Below are 16,779 nucleotides of genomic sequence, written 5' to 3' on the forward strand. Positions count from 1 at the left end.
CTATAGAGGGGAGTGGTGTATTGAAGTCTCCTACTATTATTGTTGAAACAGCCATCACTCCCTTCAGTTTTGCCAATGTCTGTCTCATGTGTTTTGGATCTCCTTGATTGCGAGCATAAATATTTATGATTGTTACATCTTCTTGGTGAATTGACCCTTTTCTATAATATTAATATAATATCAATTATTATATAGTGTCCTTTGTCTCTTATGATGTCTTTTTTTTTTTTTTTTTTTTTTAACATGGGCAGGCACTGGGAATCGAACCTGGGTCCTCTGGCATGGCAGGTAAGCATTCTTGCCTGCTGAGCCACTGTGGTCTGCCCTTTTATGATGTCTTTGCATTTAAATTCTATTTTGTCCAATATTAGTATAGTTACTCCTGCATTCTTTCGGTTACAACTTGCATGGAAGATCTTTTTCCATCCTTTTACTTTCAGTCTGTTTGTATCCTTGTGTCTAAGTTGAGTCTCTTTTAAGCAACATAAGCTGGTTTATGTTTCTTAATCCATTCTGATAATCTGTTTCTTATAATTCATAAGTTTAGACTGTTAATATTCAAAGTTATTACTGAAAAGGCGTTTCTTGATTCCACCATCTTATCTTTTCTGTTTTATTTGTCAAATCTATATATTCTTTTCCGTTTTTCTCTTTACATTCTTTAAATTACCCTTAGTGATACTCTTCAATTGTGTGCCCTCCTCCAGACTTCCCTCTCCTGTCTCGTTTTTTCAACTGGTAGAAGTCCTTTTAGTATTTCTTATAGGGCTGGTCTCTAGTTGACAGATTCTTTCAGGACTTCTTTGTCTTTGAAAGCTTTAATCTTTCCCTCAATTTTAAAGTACAGTTTGGCTGGGTACAGAATTCTTGGCTGGAAGTCTTTCTCTTTCAGGATTTTGAATTTATCACACCACTGCCTTCTCACCTCCAGAGTGCTAGTTGAGTAGTCTAAACTCAGTCTTATTTGATTTCCCTTTTATGTAGTGGATTGTTTTTTTCTTGCCACTCTCAGGATTTTCTACTGCTCTTCAACATCTGACAGACTGATTAGTGCCTTGAGGAAGGCCTGTTTGGATTTATTCTGTTTGGAGTTCTTTGGGTTGCTTTGATTTGTATATTTATGTCCTTTATGAGGGTTGGAAAGTTTTCCCCCATTATATGCTCAACTACTCTTCCTAGTCCTTTATTCCTCTCTTCTCCTTCTGGGACACCAGTAATTCTCACATTTGTGTGCTTTGTTTTCTGTGTCATTTCTCTGAGTTCCCAGTCAGTTTTTTCCATCCTTTTTGCCATTTGTTGTTTTGAGTCTTCAAAGTCAATTATCCTGTCCTCTATATTGCTTATTCTTTCTTCTGTCTTTTCAAATCTGGTGTTGTGCACCTCTAGTATCTTTTTTATTTGGTCAACAGAGTCTTTAATCTCCATGATACCTGCTATTTTTCTATTTATACTTTCAAATTCCTCTTTATGCTCTTCTACTGTCTTCTTGATCTCCTTTATGTCATTAACTATCCCATTTCTTTTATTAAGTAGAGTTGTATGAACATCTTTGATTAGTTGTTCCAGTGTCTGTGTCTCATCTGGTGTTTTAATTTGGTCATTAAGCAGGGCTATATCTGTCTGTATTGTGATATGCTTAGTGATCTTCTGTTGTCTTTGTGGCTTGTAAATATCTTGATTGATTTACTTTGGGAGTTGATTTCTTTCAGTAGTCTGAGGCCTTGTGTTGGTGGGACGGTTGTACAGCAGGGAGCAGGGTACGAGGTGGGCCCTCAGTGTGGGGATTTGTTTCAGGTCAGGTACAGGTGCAGGTTGGGAATGTTACACTGATGCTTGTGAACGTGGGCACCCAGCAGCCAGGGAGGATGTAGCTGTGTGAGTGCACTAGTCTCGGGAGTGTAACCCTGGTGTATGCTGGTCTCAGGTATAGGGCCCTTTGTGCACATGCATAGAACTGTGGCAGCGGTTGGCATTATGCCTTTGTGGATTTGGGGCAGATGTGACACAGCTGTGCAGGTCAGCACTTTCTCAGAGCTGGGACGTGCGACTGAGGGCCATGCGCATGTGCAGTTCTAGGACTGCTGTAAAGCATTCCCAGAGTTTAATGAAATGATTGGAGGCCCGTGCACATGTATGGTCCTGGGAATGCTGTAATCGGATGTGCAGAGCTTAGGTGGGGTGGAGAGAGGTTGTGCGACACTATGGGCTTTGGTAAGGGGCCGTGTCAAGAGTAGCCTAGAAATGGAGGTCAGTGCCCACAGCATTTATGTGCTGGCAACAGCCTTCAGGAAACAGTAAGGGGGAGTTAGTGCTCAGGTGGCATGCAGGAGAGGTGGGTTGGGCTGCACATGGGGTGAGGGTGTGGGGCAGGTATGTGCACTGGGGGTTGGTGGGGTGGGGGTGCCCCGAGCGTGGGTAATGGGAGTGGGTGTCAGGGTTCGGGTGCGTGGTGTGTGGGATGAGTCGCTGGTCACGTGATTGCACTGGTGAGGGTAGCATGCCCAAGGAACATGGCCTGGCTTACTTCCTAGTCCCAGGCTTCTGTCCATGCACTCCCGCAGGGTCCATGGCTCTGCAGCACCATGCCAGGCTCCAGCTTTCTTTCTCTCAATTCCTCAGCCTCTGCAACCAGGGCTGCTGCATGTGGTGCAGAAGGCTTTCCTAGGTCACCTGCACTTGGGAATCACCGCAGTTTGCCCTGCCGTCCCTTCTCTAACTTTTCCATGGAGCAGGGCTAAGTTCATGGTAATCTATTCGGCCATTTTCCCAGAAGTCCTGTTCAGGATTTTTAACATCCCATTTGTTTTTTTGGGGTGCATGATCCAGGACTTGAACCCAGGTCTCCTGCATGAAAGGTGAGCATTCTACCACTGAACCACCTGTGCGACCTGCTTAATGTCCCATTTTTATCTTATGGCACAGGTAAATCTGAGTATGTTAAGGATCATGGAATTTGAAAGATGCTTGCCAATCAAGGGATCTGTCTTCTGACACCCATTTGTTTGTGGTAGACCATCCTCTTCCTCACACCGAAGGGTCCTGGCCACCACATGACTCTGCTGTCTTGCAGATTGGTTAAGTAGGTGATACCTCACCCAGTTTGAACCAATCAGATTTTTTTTCTGGTGAATTTGGAATCATGTGTTATTCTTCCATGATGAGTGCTTGAAGTAGAAGGTGATACAGTTTTCAGAAATTTTGACATTTCTTGTGGGGTGATCATTTCTAGAAAACTAATTAGCATAGTTTACAAGTCCCAGTCTTACGTTTCCTTTTCTAGCTTCATTATTTGCCATTTCCACACCCTTTCACTCCAGCCATTCTGGCCTTCTTTTAGGTCCTCAAGTTGCTGTGACCTGTACTGCTTCCAGACCTTTGCAATTGTTATTCTTTCTGGTGACTAGTTAGCTTCTCATAATCTTCAGATTTCAGCCCAAGTGTTACTTGTTCAGCAACAACCTAGATTAGATTAGCCCCTTCTGTTGACCTTTCACCTTCAACCCCCCCCCCCCCCCCCATTACGCACACTTAAGTATTTCTTGTTTCTTCATTATCTTAATTCACTAGGGCTCTTCAGGGCTCCAACCGTGTATTGTGGCTCTTTTTCTTGTATCCTTTCATTGTCATAAATGTGGTTAGCAGTAGTAAACTTTGTGGTCATATTCCTTGGGTTCAAATTCTGGTTCCACTATTTATAGCTGTGTGACATTTAGCAAGTTAGTTAACCTAAGTCTCAGTTTGTTCACATATAAAATAAGGATAATAATATACTGACTCTAAAAGATTGTCATAAATTTTAAATGAAATATGCATAGAAATCAAATACACACCACTTGCCACATAATATAGTCTCAACAAATGTTTTTTTGCTGTTATTGACTACTACTGCTATTTTCTGATTTTATTGATTGTTCTTGAATTTGGATTTTTAAGAATAAAAAATCTGATAAATTTAGCTCATCTTTTCACACTGGTCCTTATTGTAATTTGCAGGCCAGCATATGGGCTTGCTACTGCAAAGATAATGTGTTTTTGTTTGTGTGTGTCCTTGTGTTTCAAAATGTGAACATGCACAGAGCATCTCAGCTTAGACTCTTGCCAGGGCAGTTTCCTTTAGAACTGTTTGTGGGTGTGGCAATTAATGGAATTGACTTGCCAAGTATAGAGTCATGCATGGCCAATATGGCAGGGGTTTATCAGTGAACTTGGCACCCTTAGGGCTTTAGCTAAGCATAGGACTCAAGTGATGCTGGAACTTGGACATGATCTTGTTCAGGAGCCTTAATAAGTGGAGCTGTATTTGGGGTGGTAGTGTGAGCGTGTGTGGGGGTGGGGTGGGGGGTGGTGGTGCTATGAACTCTATGATATAGTTTATTAATACTACCAGTTATTATCTTCTGGACCACAAGGAAGGGACACACTCAGATTATTAACATAGATGGGAATTTGTTACAATATTATAGGTGGTGAGATAGAAGAAGAAAGGGTCACATCAGCAACCAAGTCATTTGGAGGGCCTGACACAGTCATGCTTAATATGTAGCTGGAAGACTTCTTCCACTCCATTTGGAACAGCCACTTGCACTTGAGTAATCTGCCCATCTCTTTGTGTGCCGTGAATTTGTACTTGTAGGAGACTAATGGTGTTTGAAATACCAACTGAATGTTTTTATTCCTAATATTTCTTTCTGCTATTTAGGTAACAAAAAAGAGATTCTGAGCCTTTCATTTAAAGAGAATAATGACACACCAGAGAGAGAAAGGTCTGGGTATTCAGAGGGAACCTGAAAGAATGTGTGTGCACAGACTGTACAAGAGATTTGGAAGAATGCAAATGACTAGATGTAAATATCCCTACTGAGTTTCGAATGATCCCAAGTGCCTAGGACATTAACTAGGAGAAAGCCTGTGGTCAAAAATGGAAATGACATATCTCAAAGCCTAGTGGGTCAATGATTGAGAACCTGATTATGTAGAGTGACAGCTCAGAGATGCTGGTGAGGATAAATGACCATCCAAATCAGATGCCCTCACCCCAACAATGCCTTAGCACTCCATAAACTCACCCACACATTAGAAGTAACCCCTTGCAAAGGAGGGGGATCCCTACATTGACTTATATTAAGCCCTAGGAATATGGAAACTTGGAATAGAAATAAATTTTAAAAATTACAACAAACAAAAAAACAGATTTCTCATATCCTTACATACTTCTTAAAGAGAATATATAATGAATTTGTGTTGGCACCATCTGATAAGGAACATTTCCTTTTTGCTGTAGTTCACACCAGACCCTCCAGAGGTAACCAGTCCATGTATTTGTGCTCAAGGTCTCCTCCCTGGTTGGTTTTTTCAGCAATGCCTGGGGTGACCAGTGACCATACCTTATTAACAGAGCATGCTATGCATACAGTGATGACAAACTCTAGCAAGAAAAGTCATCGGGACCACTTTACTAGACAAGTGACTGTGTATGTGTCAGGCACTTAAGGATTTAGGGACTCCTTATAGAAAATGGATCCTTCAGTCTTCAGGCTTTGAAGAGAGAGGGAGGACATTTAAATGGATTGAGTTTCATAGTATAAACTCCCATTGGGTGCTCTGATTAATTTCTTATGAAATTTGCTTAGCATTTTTGGAAGAGTTCTGATAGAGATTTAGTACTATGTGTGAGGCTCAGGGGATGTGAGGCAGGGCTCAGTACTCATAAGGCATAGGTTTAAAAACATAGGATTTGTGGAGAGTGAATAGAATTTAATTTTATCTTTGCTTCATTAAAAGATGAGGCTTGTGAAATTTCTGCTTTTCTTTTAGAGGCCAGGTGATAGCTAAAATCTTTTGAATAGCTCTGTGCCGCCTTTTAAGGGGAACACATATAAAATAGAAGGCAATAAAGAACGTGAAACCATGTTATATAAAAAACGTTCACAGGATGTGGGAATATTTACCCATAAGGAAGCAAGCTTCAAGTGACACTATACTGCCACTTGGAAGAGGGATTGTACTTATTCACTAAGTTCTCAGGCGAGACCATGGATCAGTAGGTAGAAGTAAGAGAAACATAATTTTTAATTCACTACATAGAACCTAACTTTCCAATAGAGGTGTCTGCAAATGGATGGGCTGAAATCAGTCAAACGAGAAATTCAAGCACAGGTTGGCAGGAATAGTATAGAGATGAGGCTGTGAAATATAGTAAAAACTTTAAGCTTTAGACAAGAGATGTAATTCAGTTCCAGTCTTGTCTCTGCCACTTACCAAATGTATGACCTATAGCAGTTGCTTCCTTTCTATATTTCAGTTTTATAATATTTAAAATGAAGATAATAATATCTCATGCACTTGCAATGATTAAATCAAAGAGTTAACTTCAGTGTTCAAGTGTCTAGAGAATGGATTCCTGGGGCAAGGTGAGGGGTGGCTAGCGTTTGTGTATGTATGGGTATGTATGAGATTTCCAGCTCCCTCTTACCTGAAGTTCTAAGATTCCAAATGCTTTGATGGAGAAAAATTGAACAAATCACTTCTCTGCATTCCTTTCATACTCCCCAGTATTTTGAAATGGGCTTAAAAGCCTTTGGAAGTATTCCAGGTTCTTATGACATTTCTTATTTTGATGTGGTTTTCTCCAATCAGAAATTCAGTTTATAGCAAATGGAAAATATTTGACACTTATCCTGGTGCCACCCAAGACTGAACAATGCCCCTCACTTTTCTTGTGCAGCATGTGGTGTGAGGCCAGGTACCGTGTTGCAAAAGACAGCGAAGGATGAGCAGTCACAAAGCAGTCCCTTGGCTAATGGCATGATTCGATTGTGTTTACATATCAGAGTTGTGTTTGGGGACCTCTGAGCTTTACAGTGTACGTTTATCAAATTGTAAACAGCACCACTTATGCACCGCTAGAGATGAAGCAGTACAACACAGCTGAATCGCTCTCCCAGTAGAAGATGATTAGTTCCCAAGATCAAAGCTGGCTACCTGATGCCAAAGCAATTCATCAATTCAGTGACAAAAGGAAAAAAAAAATGGAGGATCAGACAAACCACTAGTCTGGTGTAGTATAGGGTGAACAGTTGGTTGATTGACTGGATTTTGGTGGCAGACGCAGTCAAAGTAAACCTAAAAAAAAAGAATGAAGTGTTCAGGGGAATTTTCATTATAATGTAATTGTTTCTGCTTAACTTCCTTTTGCGGTTTCCAGTTTACTCCCAAGTTAACCGTGGGGCTAGAAGTTAAGTGGTTACACCATCATTAAGGGTGTAATAGATTTGTTTGCTAACAGAATGGTGGTTTTCATTTCTAATTTGGTGGCACTGTGTACTTTTCCATGATAATTTACTTGGATGGGGGAGGTTTGGTGGGTAAAGGAAGAAACCTTATCCTGACAGTGATGAGCTACAAAGGAGACGTCTCAACATCTGAGAATAGTCCCCACTGAATTTTGTTTTACTAGCCACAAGCAAGGCCATATGGAATAACACTGGGTTCTGAAGTCAGAAAGAACCCATTTTGTTCATTTTGGTAGCATGTTTTTTTTTCACTCTTTCTATGTTCCAGGCCCTGCAGACTCAGCAGTGGGCTGGCAAGGTCCTTGCTCACATTGATAGTACAGTTAAGGAGGAGGAGGCAGAGGAGACAGGCCAAAACATATAAACATATAAATATTCCTTACATCCTACTTTTATGACCCAGAGTAAGTTATTAACTTACTCAGTGGTGCTTACTGGACAAAAGCAATGAATTTTCTGCCCACTGCGCTCCATTGACCAATTCCTGAGACACCCGGGTTTCAAGGAGAGAAAAAGTTTATTGCTCAGTACAAAGCAGGTCAGATGGACTATAGGCCCCCAAATCTGTCTCCTCAAACTGCAGTAATTCTGATAATTTTACAGTATTGAAAGATGGGCAGGTTTTAGAATGATGAGCTCAGTGGGTCTAAATGATATAATTAGGTGATCTAATTATTGAGCATGCACAGATTGGTTACAGGCTTAGTCATAGAATGTATGTAAGGAAATGGCAGCCTTAATATGATGATGGTGTGATTTTTAGGATTATAATGAGGTATAGATCATAACCTATAGATATAGGCTAAAGTCTGAGCTACTGTGTACATCAGGAGGGCCTTAGACCCAGCTCCCATTATCGAAGATAACTTTGGACTTGGGGTGGGTTAGTTCTGGGCTGACCCAAGACCCTTCATTAATAAATGTTAGGAGCTGTCTTTAGTGACCATAAGACTCTAAAGTAGAAAAACTGGATAAATGGGTACAAGTAAAGGTTAGTCACAAGGTTTTTGCATTCACAAGGGCATAAGATAAAGTCTATATGATCATTATCAGAGATCAAGGCAGCTAGATTACAGTTCAGTGATTTTAGGTATTTGCCTCTGTCTAATGCAATATACCAAAAAGCAAAAAAGAATATCTATATAGTGATTGAGCAACCATAATCATCTCATAAATCTTAATTTCTTGGTTACTGTACCTCACACAAAACAGGGGCTCAACAAATGCTAGTTTTTCCTCCCTCTCTACTTCCTCCCCTTCCGGGCCTGGGGAAAAGGGAAAGTTGGCTCTTTCTTAGTTTTCGTTGTGTATTTCTTGGAGTCACAAAAATGAAGAAACTTGTGATCCCCATGAGCTGTAGGTGGATTCAGGATGAATTTATTTTATTGCCTTATTTTCCTGTGAGAATTGCTCAAGTCTCAGAGCCAGTCAACCTCTTATCTTTTTTATGCTTCATTTTGCCTTGCCAAAAAGAACACTTCCTGATAAACTATTCCCAATCTATAATTTTTTTAAAAAAACAAAGTAAGAACAACAAAATTACTGTAAATGGCTTTTCCTTAGTGCTGAATTATTCTGTTATTGAATTTCCAAAATCCTCATGCTTAAGAAAGACCCTGTAGTATAGTGGTTCACATAATCTCTCGCCAGTAGGTAGAACTTCTATTGGACTATGTTATTGCCTTGTTAAAGATAACAGAACATTGAAAACAGTTGTGAATTTATTGACAAGGAAATAAATATTATCAATTAATAATTATAATTTTAAATGCAAACACAATTTAGGATGGGTAAAAAATGTAGTCTAGAATGCTGTTTCTCAAAATACCTGAGGAGGTTCGAACAATTACATTTAACAAGTATTCATATTGCAGTCCATTGAGAAGTTGAGGGAATGAATATATAGTGTTTCAGTTGTGTTAATTGGAGAGAAGGAACTGTGGTAGTTAGATTCAGTTGTCAACTTGGCGAGGTGAAGGTGCCTAGATCTGTTACTGTGGACATGAGCCAGTGGCGTGTGAACATCATCTGTTGCTCATTATATCTGCAGTTGGCTAGGAGGCATGCCAGCTACAATGAATGATGTTTGATTTAATTGGCTGGTGCTTAAATGAGAGGCCAATGTAGCACAGCCTAAGCAGCTCAGCATACCTCATCTCAGCACTCGTAGCTCACCCTGGCCTTTGGAGATGTAGAAAGAAATCACCCTGGGGAAAGTTGTTGGAACCCAGAGGCCTGAAGAGAAGGCCAGCAGAGATCACCCTGTGCCTTCCCACGTAAGAAAGAACCTCAGTTGAAACTTAGCTGCCTTTCTTCTGAAGAACTAATGAAATAAATCCCCTTTTATTAAAAGCCAATCCATCCCTGATGTGTTGCATTCCGGCAGCTAGCAAACTGCAACAGGAACCAAAAGGAAATCTGGAGAAGCTTAGGGGAGATTTAGAGGGATTTTTACTGGAAAAGGCAGAGAGTTACTGGCAGAAGAGAGGTGGGTGGGTGGGTTGGGACCAAACAAACAGAAAGGACAAAGAAACTAGAAGTCAGAAAGAACTTGTTAGAAACTTGGAGTTGGGTAGGAAAAAGGTTTAATGGAAAACTGCCATACATGTGATATATAGACAGAGGGAAGGATGAGTGAGGGTAAGAGGCTTTTAAGAAGTTTGGCTTTGCATTATAAGTGTATTTACTCCTTCCATTCTTTTAGGAGACCACAATCAAGATGTAAATTATATTTCAATTATTGTAGCCATTTGGTGAATGTTTCTTTGCATGCAATATGAGGGAGAGTTGGGGACCTCAGAATGACTTTCTAAAGTATCCATTTTAACAAAACATTTAAGTCATTCATTCATTTTTTGTGTTTCAAAACTCCCTGTCTCTCCAGCCTTCCTTCAGGATGTTTCTTCAAAGTTGGGAAAGAATAGCTAAAAATCCAGAGGCTTAAAAAAAAAAAAGAAAAAAGAAAGAAAAAATCCAGGGGCTTTAAAGTTAGACAGATCTGCGTTTGAATCCTGACTCTGTACTTTCTGTAAGCCTCATTATCTTGATCTATAATATGGGTTTAACAGCAATTCCTCAGTAGGGCTGCTGTGATCACAGAAATACAACCCTCCCTTGTGAACGATCTTGACAGCATTGGAATTTGATTAACAGTCCAAGTTTCTTAAGGAAACAGATATCCATCAGATTAGGAAAATTCAAGGAAAGCATAATAGCGGGACTATAAAAAATTTTTAAAAGTAAAAATAAGTAATTAAAAAAATTTAAAAAGTACAGGCACAGTATATAGAAAAGCCACAAAAGATAGTGCAGTACTCTGGGGCAACCAACTTTAGGCCTGAAGATGTGAGGCAAAGGAATGTTTACTGGAACTTGGAGACATGGCAGGCTGTGTAGAGAGAGCTACAGGAGAGGTGCTCAGACGTTCTGTGGACGATATGACCAGCCCTTTGCAGCCACTTGGGAGTTGGGAGATGAATATTTCTGCTTCCCTCCTCTCTTCTTTCCTCCCACCAATTTCCTTCAGAGTCCCTTATTGGCCAAACCCAACTTGAAGCCATTTGGCAAAGGAGTCTGTTAAGGTCATAAGAAGTGAGCCTCCTTAGGGTATAGTGGAGCAGAGAAGAATGAAAAGTGGATCTGATGTAAACTGAATATATCCATCATGCTAAACAAGTATAATTCCCCTTTCTCTTTTTTTTTGCTAATGGCACGGACTAGAGTGTATCTTTCACACGGAGAAATAAGCATACCATAGAATGGTGTTAGTAGTCTCTGAAATACCTTATATGTAAATTTTATTTATCATATAGATATATCATGTACAATTGCATATCCTATATTTCTGTATCTGATTTGGCTCTGGAATGAAAACAAACAAATATCAAAATTTACTTAAAGGAACAGTGGGAGGAGCTTAACCAGTCTAGTGGCTATGAGAATGTGTGGTGCAAAGAACTTGCTATGTTGGTCAGATAAACAGGAGCTCCTGTTTCAACAGTGACTTTTCAAGTTTGCCTCTTGGCATGATGCTGACTCTGGCAGGAGGTATTACATGAATAGGGCACATGTCCAAGCATGCAAGGCAGTCACAACTTGTTGAATACATTCTCATCCTTTAGCCCGTGCTGATGGTAGGGACTTACATAGAGTGCTCTGTTGGCTACTGGATCGTTTCAAAATTTGTAGATGAGTTAAAGACCACCTTTGGGAAAGTGAGTGCTTGCTCATCACTGTTTGGGCAGAATTTTGATTCAGTCTACTTTGGGTAAATAACTTCTTTTACCTCCTATAGGGGGTGCAGTAGCTCCCCCCAGCCCCTCCCAATATATAGCTGTGCCCTAATCCCTGGAACCTGTAAATGTTATATTTTTTGGAAAAAGGATCATCATAGATGCCGTTAACTTAAGGATCTCAAGATGAGGAAAACATGCTGAATCATCTGGGTGGACTCTAAATCCAATGACAAGTGTCCTTAGAAGAGATGCACAGAGGACAGACACACTGAGGAGAAAGATACGTGAAGATGCATGCAGAGATTAGAGTGATGTGGCCCAAACCAAGGAAGCGAGAAACCACCAAGAGCTAAGAAAAGCATGGAATAGATTCATGACCATTAAATGCTGAAAATCCTGAACTTGTCCACTGAGCTTCAGATTCATATAACCAATACCTCAGTGGCACACAGTGTATTAGCCGAGATCCTCTGACCATAAAGGAAAGACAACATAAAATTTGCTTCAACCAAAAACTGGCCACTTAAAAGGGAATTAATAGGCCCATAACTGAAAAGTCTATGAACAGAGCTAGTTTTAGCTACAGCTAGATTATGGCTCAAAAAATAACATCCAGGTTTATTTTCTTTCCGTCTTTCTGTTCTCCTTTCTATAGTGTTGGCACCAGTCTTCAACTTCAAATGTTGCAGTAGTGCTCTTGCATCATCTCTTTGTTTATATGTGTCAGAGGAACATAAGAGTTCTTTCCCCAGGACACCCAGCAAGAATGCTGTTACATTTCATTGGCTCTAATTGACTTATAAGCCCATCCCTGAACCGATAACATGACTAGAAGGAATTCAGTGCACTGATTGGCTTAGGCCAAGTTTTATGATTCATTGCTGACCCAAGGGTATAGCTGTTGGGTGGTGGAGCTTGCCAATTATTACACATTTAGAACTTTCTTGAGCTGTTTTTTAAACTGTTGATAGTATGAAACTAGCAGTGTCATGAGAATATGCACACCACAGAAATCAATAAACACGTATTCATGATTTCTCAAATCCATCTTTTCCTCTCTTTTGTTACTGCCCATGACTCTACTTTAGGCTCCTTTGATCTCTCTGTGGATTATTCAGGATTCTGCAAATTTGTCTGTCTGCCTTCAGTCTTGTCCTCCTCAGATCTCTCCAGCCTATCCCCACCAGAAGATCCATGTAAAATACATATCACTAGCTCATTCCTTCTTCCTCAGTCACTTTTCATTGCTTAATGGATAAAGTCTGTGGTGGTTTTAAAATATGTTCACAGTTCTTCACTATACCTCCCACAGGAGGTGGATCTTAACTCCCCTTCCCTTGAATATGGGCTCAATGAACAGAATATGGTAGAGGTGATGGTGTGGGACTTCCATGATAAAAACATAAAAGGCATTGCAGCTTCGGCCTGCTCTCCTAAATAACCCGGCTTAGGGTTAGCCAGCTGTCATTTTGTGAGAACACTCAAGCAGTTCTGCAGAGGGGTACACCTGGCAAGTTGCAGAGGGCTTCTGCCAGTAGCCCTCAGTCAAGATTTTCAGTGACTGTGGTCCAAGCTCATATCTTGACTGTCACCTCATGAGAGTGCCTGAACCGGAACCACCCATTTAAACGACTACTCAGTTTTGAAACTGTGAGATAATGGATTATTGTTTTAAGTTGCTAAATTTTGGGGTAACTTATTATGCAGCCATGGATAATGTATATTTACTAAAGCTCCCTAAAATGGCAGACATGGCCTTCCTTGACCTGGTCTTGGCCTACTACATTCCACCACCCCCCCCCCCCCCCCCCAGCATCTAGCATAGTACGTGGAATGTCACAGGTACTTAACAAGTGTTTGTAAAATACTGATTTCTCTATGGAGCCTTTGTTCTGGACACATGTACACACTTGTTCTCTAAACAAACCTTGAACTCATCCGTTGGGATTTATGTTCAATTGTCCTCTCTGCCTTGAATTAACTCCCTACTTTCTTTATACATTCACCTGCTCAAGTTCTGTGCTTCTCACTTGGGTTCTCCCCACCCCACATACTGACTTCTCCCTTCTCTGCTTTCAATAATGTGTCGGTTGCTCTGCTAAGAGTCCAGGGTATTATGTTGAGCTGTATAGACAAAGTGTATCCTCTTACAGCTTTATGTTCTTACAGGTGAATCCAATAAATAGATCACTAGATAGCCAGATAGCAAAGTGTGACTAGTGCCTTAAAGGAATCAAACAGTATGAAGTAATAAAGAGGAATAGTAGGGATGGGAAGCCACTATTTTAGTTGGAGTGGTCCAGGAATATCTGTCTCCCTAAGGAGGTGACATTTGAGACACAAACAATAAGGAGAAATTAGTCAGGAAGGAAAGAGGGTGGCATCCTGAGAAGAGGAAACAGCAAGTACTAAGCCCTGAGGGGTGGGGGTATCATGTTTGAGGAAATAAAGAAGGTCTTTGTGGCTGCAGAATGAGTGAAAGTCTCGACTAGATGAAGTTTGGAAAAACGTGGGAACCAGATCATGCATACTTATGGGCCACCGTGAGGATTTAGATTTTCCTCTAAATATAATTGATAATTATTGAACAATCTCAGAGCAGGAGAGTGTTCTGGTTTGCATTTTAACGTTACTCTTGCTGTTAGGAGAATGATTGTGGGTTGGCAAGAAGGGAGCTTGGTAGGAAGAACTAGGCAAGAGATGATGGGGCCTCGAATTAGGGTGGTAGCAATAGAAATACACAGAAAACTTGGGGATAAAGCTTGTTGTTTTAATCTGTAGGACTTGCTGGTGACTTAGATACAGAGACTGAAGGAAAGGGGGTGGGGACGGTTTCTGGCCTTGGTAAACAGTTTGCATTTTATTTTAAAGCAGTGGGAGACATGGAAGATTTAGCAGGGGAGTGATATGCTCTGGATTCCTCCTGGAAGAGGCCTCTGGGTCGTGTCTGTATTATATGATTGTTGGGAGTAATTAATTGAAACGGTGGGAGAGAGAGGTAGACCTTAAGAAGGGCAGGGAGAAGACCTAGCTTTAACTTCAGTGGAATGACACTTTATGATTATGATAACTAATGTTTTTAAGCAGCTACCATGTGCCAGGTACATTCTAGGTGTTTTACTCCTCATAATAACCTTATGATTTATTACTATTGTTATCACCCTTTAACAGGTGAATAAGTAGAGGCACTAAGGCCTTAAAAAATGCACCTGAATTCATACTGCAACAGTTAACTTGCATAGAATTGTTTTTCTACAATTCTTACATTATCTATGTCTTTACATTTCCCCTTATTTCTCTTTGGGAGCAGGAAATGGAGTGTTCCTTATTCATAACCCTCTTCCTTGGGTTTCAATTCACATTTCAAAGTTGGTGTCTTCACGATATGGAACCTGGAGTATAGTGTTTTGGCTTCATCTAGGTCCACAGACCTGACCTGATGAGTCCTGAGCCAGCATGTGAAGCTGTCATTTTCACCTGGAGATGAAGTTGCCACTTGGCCAGTCCTGCTCACTGCTGCCTGTTCCTTAGTGGTAGTAGCTCTTGTGGCTAATCTGCGTGTGCTGTTTGGTCTCAGCAGTTTAGCAATTGCACAATAAAACCTTCATTAACAAGACTATTCTGGGAATGGAGTATTCTGAGATGATAAAACAAAGTTCCATTGTTATAAACCCTTTTGGAAAATCTGTGTAAAATGTAATGGCTGCCTGTTCTGCCTTGGCAAGCATTGTACTGTGAATATGATTTATGTCTTAAATCGAAAAGCTGGTGATCTTAATATCTTACAGTGATTATTTTGGAAAGGAAGATGTGGGAGGGGATTGGACTAAAAGTTTTGAAAGTGGGCCTATCTTGAGATGCTCATTTTAAAATAACATAATAATATGTACTTATTCTCCTTCAGAATTGACCTTATTCCTTAAAAAATGGAGTAAAAGGGAAAAGAGGGAAATGAATGAAAGATTCTGGTCACAGTCCTAAAGCTTCTTTCAAATCTCAGCTTAATTTATCTTCTAAGAAGACTGTAAAATGGTTTTCACTTAAAATCGAGTTTGTGCGTTTTGTTTGGTTGATATAACCAATTATTGGGCTTCACAGTAAGAAGGGGAGTGTGGGATGGTCACTCCAAATGGAAGGGTCGAGAATGGACTGTTCCGTCCTCTTCAGAGGGAGTCTTTAGTGGATTTACTATAAGAGCCTGGAGCCCTGATCATGATAGAATGGAATGTGATGTGGGTTTAGCAGACACCAAGGAGGCCCTTCTGCCAAAAATAGACCCACCTGCTTGTGGATGTCTGGCATTCCTTTAACTGGGAACAAAACCAGAAAGGCCAGCTGTTCTCTCAGATACCCTTCCCATTGCCTGGCTGATGCGTGGAATTCCAGCCTTGAACTCAAGGCTAAGTTTTCCTCCACAATCTACACCAAAGCATGTGCCTTTTTTCCCGTTCTCCCCCAACTCTAAAATAAAGGCATACACAGACATTTACATTGCAGTATGAATTATAAAGAGCAGTGCAAAGAATGGAAATTATGGAAACAGGAAAATTCTTATTCCCATTTCTCCTGACAAACTCTATGACTTTGGACAAGTCCTTAACTTCTTATGCTGCAGTTTCTCTTCTGTAAAATTGAGGATAATAAGGCAAACTGGCAGGACTCTCAGGAGGATTAGAAAGACAAATGTACAACTCCAGAAGCAAAAGGCTAGGGGAAACCCAAATGTCTGTCAGAAGTGACTGATTAAATAGACCATGGAATATTCACATAATTCCATGGTATACAACTGGGAAAAGGAATGAGGATCTCTATGTGCTGATATAGATGGATATCTAAAGTAGCAAAAGCAAAATACAGAACAGAGTTTACAGTGTACTTTACTTTAGATAAGACAGGAGGGAAAATAGGAAATACAAATTTACTTATTCAGTGGCAGGATAAACCAAAAATTAATGTAAAAATGATTACCTATGGGGAGATGGGGGGATAGGGAGGGGACCCAGACTTCTCTGTATACATTGTTTTATATTTTTGACTCTTAGAATCATGTAACTCTCTTACATAATTAAAAACAAAGTTAAATCAAAGAAGAAAACAAAGCAAAACACAATCTCTAAATATTGAAAACAAGCTGAAAAAGAAAAAAGAAATCCAACTTATATCAATTTCTTGAATAGCTATCACATAAAGACTTATTTCAAGCAAGTTTAAGACACATTTTTGAGCTGTGCATCCCAGGGACATATGTCCTA

This window comes from Tamandua tetradactyla, chromosome 6, assembly GCF_023851605.1.
Source record: "Tamandua tetradactyla isolate mTamTet1 chromosome 6, mTamTet1.pri, whole genome shotgun sequence".
Taxonomy (NCBI): domain Eukaryota; kingdom Metazoa; phylum Chordata; class Mammalia; order Pilosa; family Myrmecophagidae; genus Tamandua; species Tamandua tetradactyla.